General features: G+C 41.1%; 2 protein-coding genes across 4 annotated transcripts in view; one reads left to right on the top strand and one right to left on the bottom strand.

The window, feature by feature from the left end:
• LOC140202876 (organic solute transporter subunit alpha-like) overlaps positions 1 to 4,566 on the bottom strand; it is a 158,660-nt gene extending 154,094 nt beyond the window's left edge. Inside the window, exon 1 of the mRNA XM_072268424.1 lies at positions 4,402 to 4,566. The gene's annotated coding sequence lies outside the window, so the exon portion shown is untranslated. The remainder of the gene's footprint in view (positions 1 to 4,401) is intronic.
• The window catches only part of fbxo34 (F-box protein 34), a 37,032-nt gene continuing 25,503 nt past the window's right edge, over positions 4,500 to 16,028 (top strand). The window contains exon 1 of one of the 3 annotated variants that reach the window (XM_072268383.1): positions 4,500 to 4,790. The gene's annotated coding sequence lies outside the window, so the exon portion shown is untranslated. Of the gene's footprint in view, positions 4,791 to 5,033; positions 5,135 to 16,028 lie in introns of those variants that run through there. The other 2 variants (XM_072268362.1, XM_072268373.1) reach the window with 2 other exon arrangements.

The raw sequence follows: 16,028 nt of genomic DNA, 5'->3' as shown, positions 1-16,028 counted from the left end.
GCAAATAAGGGATAGTTTGCTCACTGTTCTATGAGTCAGGGGCCATTTCAGATCTTGTGATTGTACATTGCAGTTAATTTTAAAAAAGCCTTTAAGAAACAAAATTTTTGCCCCCATGAAAAATATCTTGGCACAATTGTCAGCCGAAGAACAGTTGGGTGATTTAAGAGTGCTCATTAATTTCACTTACATCAAAGAGTAAAGACCACAAACTGCTTCCATCCTGGTGAAGTATTCTCTCCCAAGAACAAGACTGAAAGCAAAAATTAAGTTTACTTGTCTACCAGGTAAAACAGCAACTTGAGTTGATGAAAAATGATTTCATTGGAAGGCTTGTTGGACATTGTACCAGACAATACTAATATAAACATTGACAGTGCTAAATGAGCTGAAAAGAACAGTATCAATGGTGTAAAAGTTGTTATTTCATATTTCCTTACAATATGGGAGATGTCATTTAGCCCACTGAGTCTATGCTGGCTGTCAGAGATTTATTTCTATTTCAAAAATAGACTTCATTCACGATAAAAATCTATATAAAGGACACAACAGTATAAAACATTTGGTAGCGTGAACTTAAAAGAAAAAACAATCATTGCACCATTGCCACTCACATGACCTCCTGAAGTGATACACCCTCTACGTGTGGTCATGAAGGAGCCTACACTGTAGTCCTTCCCCACTTAGCTTTAGCATTGGTTATATTGAGTTTCAAGTGCATCCCTCAGCACATACTCCTGTAGCCTATTCACTGTACTGCAAAACCACCAAGTTCCTTCACTGAGTTAATGACCTTCCAGCAGCACTGGATGTCTGTTTCAGTGTGTGTCCCCTGTAGATCTAAGCATCCTCTGTTAAGCACCTGCTGGGGATGAACTGGGACACAAACTCTTGCATCTGTCTCCACACGCTTTCACAAACCCACGGTCTGCAAAGAAGTGGGTGACTGCAGCTCTCCCGAGGGTAGTATACATCATCTGTAGAGGAAAAGTCTGACTGGGTGGCTACCTCTCACTGCCAGCCAAGTGAAGTGTTTATTGGTGAGATCTGGTAAATAAGGCACTCTGCCAGATGGTTTGGACTATTTGCTTAGGGAACAAACCACAGAATATACAGCGTCCCTGTCCCACAGTGCCTGATGGACTTGTGTCAAAGGTGTTTACTTGAAAGAGTTCTTCCACAAAGAACAAGTGGTGCAGCAGCATCCATTTGATTGGGCCTTTGTGTGGTAGGAGAGCCAGGCCTATCTGCCACAACACCCAGGGCAGGTAGAACTTCAGTATGTAGTGATGTATTCTGCACTTTGGTTCCACATACTGAGTGATATTCCCACGAAGGTGGCCGTCAGGATGAGAGCAATGTTGGGCACATATTTGTCCCTATTCTCAGGGGACTTGTGCATCAAGACCCATTGGACCTCTCAAATAGATGGAAGACATCCTGGGTGATTACAGAGGCAGAAGAGTGAGGAACAGGCCACACTTGTGCCAAGTATGGCAGCTCTGAGAGGATACAGCACATGATGACCAGGTTTTTCCCAGTTCTTGACACAAAATACCATTTCCACAAATCCAACTTTGTTCAATCTGCTTCATGCAATTTTTGTTACATCCCTCCTCTGCTCTGAACCAGATCCCCAGCACCCTCAGGTAGTTACCAAAGAGCATGGCCTTGCTCTTCCTGCAGTTGACTCTGGCCCCGGATGCCAACTCCAACTCGTTGCAGATCAATCTGTAACTGCGAAATACCTTCACATTTATATTGTTTGTTTCAGAGAACTAAAATACTTATGCTGATTTGTAGGCTTTGAGCATTCCAATTTGTGAGAATGCAACAGCACATTGTTCCTACCTCTGTACTAGAGTTACACTTAATTTGGTGGATGAAGGCATGTTTTCTATCACAAGAAAAGTCACCAAACCTGTTGAAAAATATCTTTACAATCCTTACACCAAATTATGGCCTGTTTTTGCAAGTAAACATAGAACCAATTTTCAGAAACTGGTAGGGGCTATTGAAATCATCTGTGTGAAATTGCACTGGAAATATATACCTTCATGCAGAACTTAGCAGAAGGGAAGTTGGTCACATCAGATGCAAAGATATTCCAACAAATCCAAACATCTTGTAGTGAATGGAGAAATTCTTGAGGGGGAATTTTATAAAGCAGTCAAAATTGTATTTTTGTCTCAAAAGCACTGAATTGCCTGGATCTGTAGAAATTGTTTTTTTTTTCAATTCTGTTTGAGTAGGCTTTTAGCTAAGAGGAAATATTTAAATGGTAGAAGTGATACCAATATTCTTTTTTTTCAAAAATCCAAGAGGATTCAGTAGCTAGTTGACAGCAGTTAGAATGGAAGGTTTCCACACATTCACCTTAAATACAAATACTTCATCCCACTGCAGCAGACCATCCTAAAGAAGAAAAAAATGAGAACTATAAGTAAGAACAGAAGTTTGAATCTGAATTCAAACAAGGCTGTATGCTTAGCCCCCTGCTCTACTTGATTTATACTTATGCCTGTAAGGCTAAGCACGGCTCCAATACCATATTTAAGTTTCCTGACAACACCACTGTCATAGGCTGAATAAAAGGTGATGATGAATCAGCATTTAAAAGAGAGATTAAAAATCTGGCTGAATGGTGCCACAACACCAACCTCTCAATCAATGTCAACAAGACCAAGCAGCTGGTTTTTGACTTCAGGAGGAGGACACCAGAGGTCCATCAGCCAGCCCTCATTGGGGGATCAGAGGCGGCGAGGGTCAGCAACTTTAAATTCCTTGGCATTTATCATTTTAGAGGATCTATCTTAGGCCCAGCACGCAAGTGCAATTATGAAGAAAGCACAGCAGTCCTCCTACTTCCTTAGAAGTTTACGAAAATTTGGCATGACATCTAAAAATTTGTCAAACTTCTATAGATGTGTGGTGGAGAATATATTGACTGGCTGCATCACAGCCTGGTATGGAAACACTAATGCCTTTGAATGGAAAATCCTACAAAAGGTAGTGGATATGGCCCAGTCCATCATGGGTAAAGCTCTCCCCTCCACTGAGCACATCTATATGGAGCACTGTCGCAGAAAAACAGCATCCATTATCACAGAACCCCACCACCCAGCCATGGTCTCTTCTCAGTGCTGCCATCAGGAAGAAGGTACAGAACCTCAGGATACACACCACCAGGTTTAGGAACAGTTATTAGCCCTCAACCTTCAGGCTTTTGAACCAGTGGGGATAAACATCATGTTCTTGATATTTATTGCTTATTTATTTATCTATTATTTTGCTCTTCTGTATTTGCACACTTTATTGTATTTCACACATTGGTTGTTTGTCTGTCCTGTTGGGTATGGTCTTTCATTGATTCTATTGTGTTTCTTGGATTTACTGAGTATGCCTGCAAGAAAACAAACCTTAAGAATATATATCGTGACATATGTGTACTTTGATAAAAAATTTACTTTGAACATGAATCCTGATGCCAGTAGGTCACAGAGCACATAACAGATAGAAGGCTGCCACTCAGATTTAGACTGAATTACATGAAGTATTGAAAGCAGAGAGGCAGAGAAACAGAATTGAAATGAGACAGGAAATTCAAATTGCAGGAATGGCAGGAGGAGTAAATACCATTGGAAAGCAGAAGGGAAAGGGTTGCTGGTGTCAAGTGTATTGAGGATTTTACATATTATTTGCCAGGGTTAAATTGCCTGGATGATGGTGGTGGGGTGGCAATAAATTAGTTTATTATTGTCACATGAACTGGGGTACATTGAGAAGAATATGCTTTACCTAGTGAAGTAACGATGCAAGGATGTGCTCAAAAGCTCGTTGAAGAAGTACAACCTCCTTGATGCCGCCAAGGACTATTTGGCGCATGCTCACTCAAAATGGAGTAGGAACGTTTAACTTGGTACAGTATTGAGAACCATGAAGTCATTCACCTGGAGCATTCGGAGGGGGAAATGTAAGCCATGGAAAGAATGGACCACTTCAGCTGTTCCAAATGTGGAAGTCTACAGTTACCTCATGGGTCCAACTCAGAATCCACAAAACCCAGAGTGAAAGTATGTCATCCTCAATCACCTTTGGTAAATCATGTAATTCTGCTACTTTATATTATTTTTCCCCAAAAGCTATTATCTTTGTTCCTTTGTACGTTCGCAGGTCAGAACGCACTCTGAAGTGAGTGAGACTACATGCGGTATTTCTCTTCCCTTTCACATACTGTTATCTCTTCACGGATGCTGTGTGACTTGACTAATGTTTCCTGAACTTACTGTTTTTGATAACTTCGACTGCTTGTTCAGCAGAAGGCAAAAAAACTTGTCATACATTTTTAAAATCATAGTGCCAACTTCTCTCGCCTAGTCTACGAGTTTTGAAAAGTCATACCTTGTCTTTCGAAAAGTAAAAGCACGTACTTTCACACCGCACTGGTGTGACTGCTGGAAGTCTGCAGTTGTTTTCCTAAGTCATCACATTTGAACCTAACGACAATATTCGTATCTCACGGCAGTGGCCGTGGCCTCGGGAATCCTCAGCGCGCAGCATCCTGGGATACTGGCTGTCTCACGGCCTTAAGTGCGGGAGGAACAACGGCGGAGGTAGATTCCGGGAGGTCGACGGCTGTAGTAACTGGACAAGTAGTTTAGAAGGCCAGCAAGGGACTTACGTGAGAGTGCAGAAAGAATATTGCGGGCACACAGCCTACTAAGCTCTGGTTCTTCCCGTGAATCGTGACTCCGATTCCAAGGAACCGGTACAGAGGGTCACGAATTCAGGTGAGCGGTTGTTTTTCAACCACGTCCCGGATGCAAGCGGTTTGAGGGTAGTAGGGTGCGGCGGGCTTGTGACTCGGTAGGGACGGGTTGTATTGGTGTAGCTTTTGTTTAAAATTCAGTAACTTTTTTAAAATATAGGAATCACCGAAACACAGCCGGTTAGGCCGCAGCCTTGGCCTCTACTGACAACAGTATCCTGTAAGTCGCGATTTGCACAGTGCAGGGTGGCGAGATGATTTAGGGTACAACAACTTTCCTTTTCTTCGACTGCTGAGATCTGAGTTGAGGTACTGCAGGGAAACCTGAGCCCCGAGCATCAACGTAAGCTCCGTTAGTGCCATTAGGTCAGTTTGATATAAATACTTGCTAATTAATAACCCATGCTCTTCCAGTTTTTTTTGCGCGTTTTGGTCCGTTTGTAAAGCAAGAACATTTAGATTTGTAGTTCCCAATTTCAGTTTAAAATCAAGCTGTAAATTTAATATCAATTATAATTAGTACAGAAGTAGTCTTTATTGTTGCCATTGTGATAGCACTACACCTCATTTTAGTTGAACTGAATGCTCTTGGCTTTGACTTTGGCGAGGGGAAGGGTGGTTTGACGATATGTCCACCTTACCTCATTTGTTGATGGTTGTCCATATGTTATGAAATAAATGTGCCTTTCAAAGAAGGCTGCCAAAAATTGTGTAAGCTGAAAAGATAAATGCAAGAGTGAAGGTTTTAAGTTTTCTGTTTCTGAGAGACTGAGGCCTGTAGAACGTACACCTGGGCTGGATGTAGAAACATAAAATAAAGACTTTTAAGAGAGGTTTAGAAAGGCACATGAATGTGAGGAAAATGGAAGGATGTGGACATTGTATAAGCAGAGGGACTAGTTTAGTTGGCCATTTGAATACTAATATCATTGGCTTGGCACTGCATTGTGGGCCAATGGACCTGTTCCTGTGCTGTATTTCTCTATTTTCTTAGTGTTGCCTGCATAACTAAGCCACCTTGGACATCACAGTTTTGTCACTTGAACCTTGAAAAGTGGTAGAGTTATTGTAAATTCTGGCCTTCCAAATGTCAGGCAGTGTTTGACAATATAGATCCTGAGCATACAGGGGAATTGGTTGTTTTTTTTTGTTGTGACGTAGTTTTTGTGTTTTTGCCTTGCGTTTTTAATCCAAGCATAGACAAGGTAAAAAGCACATGCATAATGATGTGTGTGATCTTTGAATATCTGCAAACTCATCCCTTGGATTTTCTTTGTAGTAGTGTTGATAGTGATCTGAAATAAATCAAAGCTTTACTAATGTTGGAAACCTAAAATAAAAAGAAACAAAACCTGCTGGAAATAACATGAGGCAAGTACAGAGAAAAACAAGGTTTCATATTGGTTGACCTATCATCATAACCAATTAAAGGCAGCCTTCTGGCTCATGTCACTTTAAGCCATGACACTTGAGTAGCAATATTAAATGTATTGGTAACACTATGTTGTAGGATAATTAGCATTGTTGATATGAATCATTATTATTTGTTACTAAGTCTTGACTGGAAGTTGTTTGTAAGTTAAGGTTGTCATTTTTTTTGAGACTGGAACATAAAAATTGACACTTTCAGCCATTCCTTTAGCTTTCGTTCTTGTATCTCTGCTGATTTGCTTCATTTCAATTCTGTAATTTTGAAGGTTTGGAAAAGCTTTTTTAATAGGGGAAAAAGCTTTTTTAATTGATTCATTGGCAAATAAACCAATGGTTGTGTTTTGGCAATTTAAGGTGAACACGAATCTGTAGGAAACTTGATTTATATTCTATATTTGAAATGGTGCATGAGGTTGCACAGCTGCTTAACATGTGAAACCAAAAGATGTTGTGGGCTTGTACTTTTTTGACCAGTATTGTATATGATTGGCTTTCAGTTTCTTTCTGGTAGGACTTCAGTTTACAGAAAACTGAGTTAATAGAATGAGAGTTGTAGTTCCAGTATTGAATAGCTGCTGAAAGTACTATAACTTCCATTTGGTTGTATCTGTAGTTAAAATAATTATAAAATAACTTCTGAAGTGCTTGTCAATAATATAGTCACTTAATAGAATTACTATATTTCTGGAAGTCACTTGTTTTCTCTGAAAACAGACAACTATAAATATATTTAATATCTGTGTAGCGCTTCAACTTGGTGACCATTCTTAACTAATGAAAGGTAATTGATCTGCAATATTAATCATTCAACATTAATGTACTTTTGAATGGTCTAAATGAACCAATGATTTCACGATTGGGAAATGTATGATAATGCATTTTGATAAAAGGAACAATAGTGTGGATTATTATCTAAATGGGGAGGAGGTTCAAACATAACAGGTGCAGAGGGACTTGGGAGTCCTCGTGCAAGACTCCTAGAAGTTTAATTTACGGGTTGAATCTGTGGTAAAGAAGGCAAAGCAATGTTGACATTTATTTCAAGGAGAATAGAACATAAAAGCAAGGACATAATGCTGAGTTTTTATAAGATGTTAGTCAGGCCGCATTTGGAGTATTGTCAACGGTTTTGGGCCCCATTATCTCAGAAAGGATGCACTCTCATTGGAGTGAGTCCAGAGGAGTTTCACGAGGATGATTCCAGGATGAAGGGGTTAAGGTATGAGAAGCATTTGGCAGCTCTGAGCCTGTACTCAGTGGAATTTAGAAGCATATGAGGGAATCTCATTGAAACTTACCAAATGTTGAAAGGACTAGATAGGGTGGATGTGGAGGGGATGTGTCCTATGATGGTGGTATCCAGAACTAGAGGACGCAGTCTCAAATTGGGCGGGGGGGGGGGGTGTGTGTTACCCATTTAGAACAGGGAAAAGGAGGACATTTTTAAGCCTGAGAGTTGTAAATCTGTGGAATGCTGTGCCACAGACTGTGGTGGAGGCCAAATCTGTGCATATATTTAAGGTGGAAGTTGATAGTTTCCTGATTGGTCAGGGCATCAAAGGATAGGGTGAGAAGGCAGGTGTATGGCGTTGAGTGGGATCCGGGATCAGTCATGATACCATGGCAGAGCAGAGTCGATGGGCTGAATGACCTAATTCTGCTCCTATGTTTTATGGTCTTATGATCCTCTGAAGAACTCGGTGGACTTAACTCTCAAGGATGCAGGTATGGCACCTTTAAGTGGATGAAGGTATATCACCATCCCAGAAGAGGGGGAGGAGGAGAGGACTCCATGCCATGCTAAAATGCTGAGGAATGAAACTCTCTCTACACCATCTTGTTAGCAGAAGTAAAGTTGCTGGAGAACAAAATTGAGGACCTGTGGGCTGGAAATGTGGAATTGCTATATTTTGTGTTTCACAGAAATATGGCTCATTCCAGATACGTTGGTAAAACCCAAGGGCTACTTGTTATACAGGATGGACAAGACTACAGATTCTGAAAAGGCAAAAAGTGGGGGTCTGTGATTCATGATAAACTCTTGGTGATGCTTGGATGCAGCAATCTTGTTGCCCTCTTGTTCCCCTGATCGGGAACATCTGATTATTATAACCCTTCTACTTACCAAGAGAGTTTTCTTCCATGATTCTGACCGCAGTTTATATCCCGCCAAAAGCCGATGTTTAACAAACAATCAATATTTTGAATGCAGTGATTAGCAAACAAGAAGCGGCCTACTTCTACGCTTTTCAAATCATAGTTGGGGACTTCAATCAGTCTTGTGTGAAGAAATCTCTGCTTGATTATTATTAACATATCATCTGCAGCACCAGAGGTCCCAACACATTCTACCACTGTTGTACTACAATTAGGAATGCCTACTGTTCTATGCTTGGATGGCATTTTGGGAAATCTGATCACTTAGCTGTCATCTAAAGACCTGTGCTTATCAACTGGCTAGAGTGTTCACCAATATCTTTAATCTCTTGCTTCGGTTGTCTGAGGTACCCACCTGCTTCAAGGGGGCTTTAATTATACTGGTGCCAAAGAAGTACGTGGTAACCAGCCTCAATGACTATCGTCCAATAGCATTTGTATCCACATTAATGAAGTGGTTTGAAAGGTTGGTAATGAAACGTACCAGCTCCTGCCTGGAAACTAGTTAGATACACTCCAATTTGCCTACCATCACAACTGGTCCACAGCAGGTGTCATTTTATTGGTTCTTCACTGAATCTTGGAAGATCTGGATTGTGAAGATGTCGTCATCATCAGTGTGCTCTTTATTGTCTACAGCTTGGCATTCAATTTTATCACCCCCCTCAAAACTAATCAATAAACTTCAAGTCCTAGGCCTCAATACCTCCTTGTGCAACTGGATCCTCGATTTCCTCACTTGCAGATCCCAGTCAGTTCGAATTGGCAACAACCTCTCCACAATCTTCATCGGCACAGATGAACCATAAGTCTGTGTGCTTAGCCCCCTGATCTACTCACTTTATACTTATGACTGTGAGGCTAAGTACAGCTCCAGTACCATATTTAATTTTGCCCGGGTCTCCTCTGCAGGTGGCTGAATCAAGGGTGGTGATGAATCAGCATATAAGAGAGCGATTGAAAATCTTGCTGTATGGTACATCAACCTCTCACTTGATGTCAGCAAAGACTAGGAGATGATTGTTGACTTCAGGAGGAAGAAACCAGAGGTCTATGAACCAGTCTTCATCAGGGATCAGAGATGGGAGGGCCAGCAACTTAAAATTCCTTGGTGTTATCATTTCAGATTACTTCTGGGCCCAGCATGTATGTGCCAAAGAAAGTACGGCAGCGCATCTACTTTCTTAAAAGTTTGAGAAGATTCGGCATGACTTCTAGAACTTTAACTAACTTCTATAGATGTGTGCTGGAGAGTATATTGACTGGTTGCAGCACGGCCTGGTATGGAAACACCAATACCCTTGTAAGGTATATCCTATAAAAGTAGCAGATACTGCCCAGTCAATCCCGGGCAAAGCCTCCTCACAATTAAGTGCATCTACATGGAGTGCTATCACAGGAAGGCAGTATCCATCATTAAGGACACCCACCATCCAGGCCATGTGCTCTTCCCATTGCTGCCATTGGAATGAAGGTATAGGAGTTTTGGGTCCTACTTCGGCAGGCTAGGAACAGTTATTACCCCTCAACAATCAGGCTTTTGAACCAGAGTGGATAACTTCACTCACCTATCACTAAACTGGACTCACTTTCAAGGACTCTTCCTCTCATGTTCTCGATGTTTATTTTTCTCTTTTGTATTTGTACAGTTTGCATGTAGGTTTGTCCGTCCTGTTGGGTGTGATCTTTTATTAGTTCTATTGTGTTTTTTGTCTACTGTGATTGCCCACAAAAATATGATTCCCAGTGTTGTATATGGTGACATACATGTATTTTGTATTAATCAGTGCTGCCTGGTCTCAGTATTTTTAATTTTATGTTTATTACAGATTGCTTATATTTGATATTTTGCTAAAAATGTCTATGGGGATTTCTGCTAATATCTACTGACTTTGAACATGTTGCTCCGTAATAAATAGTGGTGTTGTGACATATTTAAAATTGGATGACTGGAGCTGAGGCGATTATTTTGGACCTCAAGAAACAACTGACACTGTAATGTTCAACCTGAAAGATACAGTATAGAGCATGTACTATATACTTCCAGGAAGTGGTGATCCCACATTGAGTGTATGTAGACAAAGAAGAAACCTTCCATGACTAATGAGTTCCAGCCCTGAAGTATGAAGAACAAGACAGGTAATGCTGGAGTTCCCTGACTGAGTCTTGCCCTTTTAGTAGATTTTCATACTTGAAGGTTGGAAAAGGGAATAATGCTGTTCTTGGCACTGAGCATACTTGTCTGGGGTTTGAGTCTGTGTGAAGAGAGATAGAACTTGGAAGGAGATAAAAGAAGCTTGTTAATCTGCAGAGAGCTTGGGAAGCCCAGCATGCTAAGTATTTCGAGCATTTTGTTTTACTTTAGATTGCCAAAGGACTTGAGAGCAACATCAGGCGTTGTTAAACAGATGAGATACTAGCTAAGTAAAGCTACTTGTGTACTAAATGACAAACAACAAGTAGTATGCAGAGTAAGTAGTTGTTACAACCAACTTTTCATATGAAAGCTTTGCATTTCTACCACATTTGGTCATGAAGTGCGTTGGACAGTTAAACATCTTGAAAGGTGGTCCAAAAAACACCTCTACACATCACAGTGGAAGGATAGAGCTCATGAATGCCAAAAAAAAGGACATTTGTAACCTTTTTTCACGAAGTGCAGATCTGCGGATCTATCTGGTCTTATTCCTGAGGTCCCCACCATTAGAGAAAACGGTCTTCAGCCACTCTACATGAAATCAAGAAAGCACTGCATACAGCAAAGGCTGTCATTATAGACAATATCCCAGTCGTGGACCTGTGACTGAAAACTAGTTGTGCCTCTAGCAAAATTGTTCAAGTACAGTTACAAAAGTTGACAAAAAAAATAGAAGTAAATGAATTTGGCTTGATTACTTTCTCATCTTACTGTCGATCATCAGTAAAGTGATAGGATGTGTTGTCGTGTGATGTTTATCTACATACACACTGATAGTCAGTATGGTTTCTAGTAGGATCATCCCAAACTTTATTAGAATCTTCATCCAAACAAGGCAAGGTGAAAGTGATATTGAGGCAACTTTTAACCAGTTCTGGTAAAACCAAGGTCAGTGGATTTCAAAGGGAAAAGTTCCAGCAGCAGGAGTTGTACTTTACATAAAAGAAGATGGTTGTTGTTTGTGATCAATAATCTCAGCCCCAGGATCTGATTGAAGGCATTTCCAGGCAGTGACCACTGCTCAATGGTCTTTATTAAATTGGTTTATTATTGTCATATGTACTTGGGTACTTTGGGGAAAAATGTTTTTCATGGCATCTGTAATGATTTTATTACTATAGTCCATTAAGATCATACAAGGTAAAACAAATGCAAAATAAATCATTACAGTTAGAGAAAATGCCCTGCAGGCAGACAATATGGTGCAAGGCTATAACAAGGTAGATTATGAAATCAAGAGTCCAGTTTATTGTATAAGGGAACCATCCAAATAAGCTTCCTTCTATCAAAACAACACACACAAAATGCTGGAGGAATTCAGTAGGCCAGGCAACATTGAGGAAGAGTACAGTTGACGTTTCGGGCTGAAATCCATCTGCAGGACTGGAGGAAAAAAGCTGAAGAGAAGATTTAAAAGGTGGGAGGAGGAGAGAGAGAAACAGAAGGTGATAGGTGAAACCTGGAGGGGGAAGGATGAAGATAAGATCTGGGAAGTTGATTGGTACCAGAGACAGAAGGTCATAGAAGAAAGAAAAAGGGGGAGGAACATCAGAAGGAGGCGATGAGCAGGCAAGGAGATAAGGTGAGAGGGAAAAGGAGATGGAGATCCCACTTTTTCTGGAGGACGGAGCGTAGGTGCTCAGAGAAGCAGCCTCCCAATCTATGTCAGGTCTCACTGATTGTACAGGAGGTTAATTATCTCCCAGTGGCCACTCATTTTAATTCTGCTTTCCATTCCCATTCTAATATGTCCATCCATGGCCTCCTCCACTGTCGTGATGAGGCCATACTGAGGTTGGAGGAACAACACCTTGTATTCTGTTTCGGTAGTCTCTAACCTGATGGCATGAACATCGATTTCTCAAACTTCTGGTAATGTACCCCCCCCCCCATCCCTCCTTCACCATTTCCCACCCACTTTTCCCTCTCTTACCTTCTCTCCTTGCCCATCTATCACTTTCCTCTGGTGCTCCTCCCCCCTTTCTTCCATGGTCTTCTGCCTCTTTCACCAATCAACTTCCCAACTCTTTTTTTTATCATAAGATGAGATGCACATGATTGTGTAATATTTAGTTCTCATCTCTATGGCAAATGAAAGTAGCTTCAAAGACCAAAACCCATCTGGATGAATGGAAGGCCAAAAAGAAAGGAGTTAATGGAGATACAAAAATAGGGGATTTATCAGCTGATGTTGTGGATGATCAAACTAAGAGATGATGTCAGATCGTAAAGGGAGCAAGAGGAGGAATAAGAAGAGAATATTTCAGTGAACTAAATGCACCTTCCCAAGATCAAGATACATATTTGAGAAAGAAAAAGAGTGGGAACAAGAGGGAAAGAAGCTGGGACTGGGAGAGAAGCAATGTTTGAAGTAGATGCAGAGAGAAAAGCTGAGAAAAGGAGAAAGGTGTCTAGAGCTGTCAGAAACACTTCCTGTACTCCCAGAGTCGAATCCTCCAACCACCATGGAGGAGGCCCCAGAACCTGAGATTGTTTCACAGACGCAAGTCTCACCTGTGAAGCCCTTGAAAGCCTACTGTGATTAAATCTTCAGCCTGAATGGGACAATTTAAAAGATTTCCTATGCTGTGGATGTTTGTATGGTAGTTGTATTATAGAGTATATTGTGTATATAGTTGAGATGTATTCTATATTGAGTTTGAATTTATAGCGAAGTGGGGAGGACTGTTGTGTACTTAATATTTCAGTAGTATTTCAGTGCCATGAAGTACGGAAAGGGCATCCCTTGCATTGAAGCTTGGTCTGGCCATTCACTGCAACAGAACTTCCCCCAGCCGTCTTGGACCCCACCATGCTGCTGGATCCGGGAGGGGATGTCGAGAGGGTGGGTCTGGACCTGTGCAACCCCCTACTCACCTAAAATCCACTCACGCACATGCTTTTCTTTTCTGAGGAGTGGGATACCACCCCACTAACTGACTGAAAGGAACCATCATCATCCTATGGGATGGATAGCCAGAGAGTATTTGAGTAATATTGTAAATATTGTTTGGCTAAGCATTTTTGTTTAAGTAATTCACTATGAGTTGTATGTAGAAATAAGTGAAATGTAAATGCCATGACACTACCATGTGATATGTGTACACCTTGTTTAAAGTTTGAGGAAAACACTAAGACTTTTATTTCCAGCTCCTTTGTTTTCCCTACAATTAGTTACGTTTTGGAGTTCTAAAACATAAGTTAGCATATAGGTATGGAAGGCAACTTTTTACAGGAAAAATTGACTAGACAATAGGTGCAGGAGTAGGCCATTCGAGTCAGCACCGCCATTCACTGTGATCACGGCTGATCATCCACAATCAGTATCCAGTTCCTGCCTTATCCCCATAACCTTTGATTCTGCTATCTTTAAGAGCTCTATCCATCTCTTTCTTGAAAGCATCCAGAGACTTGGCCTCCACAGCCTTCTGGGGCAGAGCATTCCATATATCTACCACTCTCTGGGTGAAAAAGTTTTTCCTCAACTCCGTTCTAAATGGCCTACCCCTAATTCTTAAACTGTGGCCTCTGGTTCCGGACTCACCCATCAGCGGGAACATGCTTCCTGCCTCCAGCGTGTCCAATCCCTTAATAATCTTATATGTTTCAATAAGATCCCCTCTCAGCCTTCTAAATTCCAGAGTATACAAGCCCAGTCGCTCCAATCTTTCAACATATGACAGTCCTGCCATCCCGGGAATTAACCTTGTGAACCTACGCTGCACTCCCTCAATAGCAAGAGTGTCCTTCCTCAAATTTGGAGACCAAAACTACTGACTACTGATGTGTAAAAGACAAACTGTTCAAATAAAAATAATACTGAGAGCATTGAGTTGTAACGAGTCCTTGAAAGTAATACTGTAGGTCATAGAATCAATTCTGAGTTATCCATGCAGGTTCAAGAACCTGGTAGTTTTGGAGTAATAACAACTTGAACCTGGGAGTGTGGAATTTAAGGCCTCCTGCCTGATGGTAACAGTGAAATGAGGGCATGTCCTGCATGGTAGTGGTTTTTTTGATGATGAATGCTCCTTTTTATTGTGCAGAACTCTATGTAAATGCCGGGAAGGGCTTTGCCTGTTTTAGGCTGGGCTCTATCCACCACTTCCTGTAGGCTTTTCCGTTTTTGGGTATTAGTGTTTCCATACTAGGCCATGATGTTAGGATACTCTCCACTATAGGCATCTATAGAAGTTTGTCAAAAGTTTGATGACGTGCTAACTATGCAAGCTTCTAAGAAAGTAGAGGCACTGTTATGCTTTCTGATGACACTTGTGTTTGAAGTTTCATAACTCTCCACCTCTGATCCCTTAATGAGGATGTTACCTCATTAAAGGAAGTGTGGTAGCATTGATAGAGCTGCTAAGTGGTCAGAAAAAGCAGCCTTTTGTGCTTCATCTGTACTGTTCTAGAGCAGCAAACAAGGTGCTGGAGGAGAACAAGTAGATTATGCACTACATTTACAAACTTTAAAATGATTTGGGGTTCAGATACTAAGCTTTTAAAATATTTGACAAAATAAATGGAACCCTATATTTTGTATTGGGCATCTAAAGCATGGAAAGGCAGCTAAATCTATGCACATGATCAGGAGTAGTGAAGTACAGCCTGTTTAAGGAAGATTGTTCAGATGGAAAGAGTACTGAGCAAATTATAATAGTAGAAATATTTCATTTAGGCTCAGACTTAAGACTGGAGGTGATTTAACAGTTGTTCAAAATTGAAGTTTTGAGATAATTTGATCATTGCACACAAAATGCTGGAGGAGTTTGTCTGGTCAGCCAACATCAACAATCAACATTTCAGGCTGAAATCCCTCATCCGAACTGAAAGGAAAGATAATTGGGCATGGAAAGGAGCAGGAGCTGGCAGGTGGAATTAATTCAGGTGAGAAGGGAAAGGCAGGAGGGTAGGGGGAGGGGTGAAGGGAATAATGTGAGAAACCGGGATGGTATAGGTAGAGAAGATAAAGGGCTGAAGAACAAGGAATCTGATAAGAGTAGACATTTGAGTTTGGAATAAAGGAAGGAGATTCGAAACCAGAGGGAGGAAGGTAATGGGCAAGTGATTAGGGTGGGGTAAAGGAAAAGGAAGGGGTACAAGGTCACGGGGTAATAGGGGGAATAGAGATAGTGGTTGCTGGAAGTTAGAAGACAATGTTCATAATGTCAGGTGGAAGTTGAAGATGGAATATGAGATGTTCCTCTTCCAGTCAGCATTGCGCTTCATTATGACCACTGGAGGTGGCTGTGTTGGTGCAGGAAATACAAAGTGGGATTTAAATAGCTGGCAACCGAGAGATCCTGGCTGTTGTGGCAGGCAAAGTGAAGGCAGTTGATGAATTGATTTTTTTTTTCTTCTCTTTCCCTGCCCCATTTGCATTGGGTCACACTGATTGTAGGGGCTGCTGCACTGTTTGTTTGGGATACAATAAATGACATTGATAGAGTTGCATTTGAACTGCTGCCTCACCTG

This window comes from Mobula birostris, chromosome 1, assembly GCF_030028105.1.
Source record: "Mobula birostris isolate sMobBir1 chromosome 1, sMobBir1.hap1, whole genome shotgun sequence".
In the NCBI taxonomy this organism is placed as follows: Eukaryota; Metazoa; Chordata; class Chondrichthyes; order Myliobatiformes; family Myliobatidae; genus Mobula; species Mobula birostris.
Note: the sequence above shows the minus strand (reverse complement) of the source record. Positions and strands in the feature narration are given on the sequence as shown.